Source organism: Ostrea edulis, chromosome 2 (genome assembly GCF_947568905.1).
Source record: "Ostrea edulis chromosome 2, xbOstEdul1.1, whole genome shotgun sequence".
Lineage (NCBI taxonomy): Eukaryota > Metazoa > Mollusca > Bivalvia > Ostreida > Ostreidae > Ostrea > Ostrea edulis.
Window position 1 is genome coordinate 70,757,413 of NC_079165.1, and position 4,204 is coordinate 70,761,616.

Sequence of the window (4,204 nt, forward strand, 5' to 3'; positions counted from 1 at the left end):
AGAGGGGCAGATAAAGATAATGTCTTTCTACCCACCCAGAGTTCCAAAATAGAGTCAGAGGGGCAGATAAAGATAATGTCTTTCTACCCACCCAGAGTTTCAAAATAGTGTCAGAGGGGCAGATAAAGATAATGTCTTTCTACCCACCCAGAGTTTCAAAATAGAGTCGGAGGGGCAGATAAAGATAAAAGTCTTCTACCCACCCAGAGTTTCAAAATAGAGTCAGAGGGGCAGATAAAGATATTTTTGAAGATAATATTTCAGTATTATTTTGGATTAATAATATTTCAGTATTATTTTCGATTATTAGTAGGTTTTATTGATGAAGTGGTCTTTATTACATTTTGTCTATATTTTTACAAATTTTTGAAGTCTGGTGTTAAACTGATAGTATTCACATCCCCATACAGATATTATTTCCTAAGTAAGTAAGCTACAACATCATAAAAAAAATTGTATTTATAGAGAGAGTCAATCACAAGTTTATATATTATTGGCCATATTGTTTGTATTATTGAGAATATTTATTTATACAACTTTAGCAATTGAAGCTGTGTCTTTCAGTTTGTAATTATCAATAAGAATATATTTAAAACACCATCCATATTTATATTATTTCCAGGTACAGGCATTTATCTATGGTTATACTATATTCATGTTTACACAATGTGTGATAATGAAAGCTTTATCTCATACAGTGATTATATGACTGGTTTTGTGGTACTTTTGTCACGATCAGATGGATTTTAACTTCTTCCAATTGTTCAACAGCAGTTCTTTGATTAACAAGTTTCAAGTTTTTTATATAAAATTTATATAGCTGATACAAAATGATGAAAAGTATGAGTATACTTTGGGCTTAAAGTACGAACTTTACTACAAAGAGATACAATTGTGAATCCACTGTTGCATTATATGAAGGGCAGATAACTCTGTATTTTCCTTCTTGGATTTTTTTTTTAGAAAATAGAAGGATTTTTTGCCAATTATCTTTTGATAGATGATATTAAACTACTCAATATACCTTTTAGTGTGTGTGAGGAGAGAGAGTGTCATACTAGAATCAGGTTGTCTATATTTTTTAACTTTTGGTAGAAAGATATGGTTCTGGGGCCAAAAGCAATTTCTGTTTCACATTGAGTCACCATACACAGAGAAACTCATTATGGGTGAGGAATCCCCTATCAACTTTATGCCCAAAAGGTCAAAGGTAAAGCAAACTGAACTCTTGATATAAGAAAATGTCTTTCATAAGTGACTGTACCATTTTCACTTGGATTCACAACACACAATTGTCAGAGAAGCACACCACTACCTAATGTATCTCTTCCCTTTTTATTTTTTTGTTTTGTTTTACATGAATGATAGGCAAAGATTTATGTGTTCATATTCAATATTTGTCCTCTCTAGGAACAGAAATATAATTCTGAAATATTGCATAAAGGGCAGGTAACTTTGTATTTGCTCAGCAAACATGGGGTGATCTTACCTTTTTTGTACTACATGTGTATTATGCTCCTTGTGGAGCCTCAGTGAAATAAAAAAGTTTCAAAGGAGCATTTTAATACCATATATCTATTTGTAGAAAGTGTTGTGTTCAGATTCATTTTGCATTTCATAATTTACATCTTTTTAGTTTTTACATATCAATGATTATTTCCACAAAAACCTCTCGGTGATAAATCACTTGATTTCAAAACTGCATGTCTGATCATAGGGGGACTGCTATAATTCATTACATTCCAAATGAAAATAGTTAAAATAACATTACAGATGTCAGTTTTTGAAATCATTCTTTACAGCCGCTCACATAGTTATACATGCATGTACTTGTATTGCCTTAACTCCATCACCATCAGGAAAACTTCGCTTTCTTCATAAGCAAATACGATTGACATCTTTTTCTTTCTTTTTTTTGTCCGCAGAAATTATACCAACAAATAGGAAATATTTGAAATGGTAAAATCCTATAAATTTCAAAACAGCTATACAGTCAAACCTTGTTATCTCAAACTCAATGGGGCAGAGAAAAAATTTCAAGATGTCCGATGGTTTGAGATATTGAATTTAAAATACATAAAGAAAATGTAGTTCGGACAGGACTTCGAACTCACTTCAACATATCCATGGTATTCGAGATATCGATGATCAAGATATCGAAGTTCAACTGTGTTTACATATGTTGATTATCTATGATAAATTTTCAATAGACATCAATCCCTTAAGATAGAAGGGCAGATGTTTTCCCTCATGTTTGTAATCTTAGGCCAGCCTTTTAAGAAAGGCCATATGTATCACAACAAATCAATAGTAGATGAGACTATTAGCAATTTTTTTTTGAGTCCAATGTGATTAGTTCACATCTCATTGATAGTAGTGTTGCAGTATAATATTGATGTTAATTTATGTGTGCTATGGTGTAGGGATAATTGATATTGAAGATGATAATAAGGTTATCATCCAACTACACATATAAAATGTTCATCTGGATCAAGGAAAATAAGGTTATAGATGTACCAGTTTTAGCACCTTTTAAAACCCATTAAAATGGACAATTAAGGCAATTTCACATATTTTTTTTAAAAAGGGGGGGGGGGGCAGATGTCTTGGGTTGAGAAACAGCATTCCTGGATGTTAACCCACAATCATTATAGAATGTGCCATGGTTATGATGAAAAAGGGAAAAGTATATGTAATGCAAATTATTTGTGACCTGAATACATGTATTAGACTGTTACTATTTACCACAAGAGGGCAAAAAATGCAATTTATAGCAAATATGACTATACCAATTATCCAGGCCACTGATCAGGTGACAAAATAACATACATTGCACATCGACAATTGGTTCAAATAGACTGGGGTTATTTTCACCTATTTATGTTGATTAGAATTGCTAATAGAATTTTAAAAAGTTAGATATGGTGATTGATAGAAAATAATAAATGAGATGCTGTGTAATATTCTCTGCTTAAGGTGAGGGAGTTTAGGTATTTCGGGGACATGTATATTCTGTGTATCTTCCATTAGACAATCTTAGCTTTGTCCAAGATGTGTTTTATTTCTGGTGCAAATGCAATGTGTGCACTAATAGAGTGATCATGCCAAAGGAGATCGACAATCGTTAATGACCAGGATCTAGAAATCAACAATAGAAAGTGAAAGTAGAATATGATCAGCAAAACCAGTGAAAAGTAATTAAAATTTTCAACTTTAGTTTATAAGTATCGTAGTCTGTTCTTAGAGGTTGAAATAAAATTGATGAAATCCAGAGTTTTATGTTAACTTTAGTCATGTACATTTGCTTATAGAGAATTCATGCATTTTCCAATCAGAGATCTGACGGTGTGGTGAATGAAGAGAGAGAAAGAGAGAGAGAGTTGTATTGTTATCTGTACATGTATCAATCTTGTGAAATAGATGCCTTTGAAAAGTAAAAAATTGATAAAACATCTTCTCCAGGGAACATTTAAAGAAGGATGTGTTCAATAATTTTTGTGTAATTATATTTGTGATGCATATTTTTGCCTTTGCATTGAATATCTTTCAGGAATTTCACAAAATTCTGTCCTATCAGGTGTTTTTTCCCCAGCTGTTGTTATTGTATGATGTTACTAAATGTTCTATATTTATTTGTTGATGTTGTACACATTTTTATTTTTGATAGTACGGAGAGCTGATTGTGGAGATGTGACAGTGGTAGATACTATACCCAGTAAATGTGTCCTCAATATTTATGTTGTTTTTAGATATGTAGTGATGAATCGTTGTTACTGATCTCAATGTAATGCCATGAAATCAATGTTGTTACTGATTCTACAATTAAATTTTGTTGAAGAAATGTTATTGCCATTGCATTATGTAAATGGACTCTTGTGTCATCCTGTTCAAAGAATACACACATGAAATGGATATGGAATGCCAAATTAACATAAACTCAAATAATTGGAGATATCTTCAATTATATGAAGATATCATCAATTCATTTGATGCGTGCAACAATTCAATTAAAGATCTCTTCAAATAATTAATGATATCTTCAATTCTGAATTATTGTGCACATTAATTGAATTAATGATAGCATTAATTCTTCAGCTGAATTGATGCACGCTTTAATTGAATTAATGATCTCTTCAAATGAATTAATTATATCAACAGTTGAATTGATGCATGCTACAATTCAATTGAAGAGAGCAATAATTGA

General features: G+C 31.5%; 1 protein-coding gene across 1 annotated transcript in view; it reads left to right on the top strand.

Moving 5' to 3' along the window:
- The window catches only part of LOC125680406 (sialin-like), a 47,771-nt gene extending 43,925 nt beyond the window's left edge, over positions 1-3,846 (top strand). Inside the window, exon 13 of the mRNA XM_048919985.2 lies at positions 1-3,846. This exon is cut by the window's left edge and continues 1,126 nt beyond it. The gene's annotated coding sequence lies outside the window, so the exon portion shown is untranslated.
- The last annotated feature ends 358 nt before the right edge of the window (positions 3,847-4,204 follow it).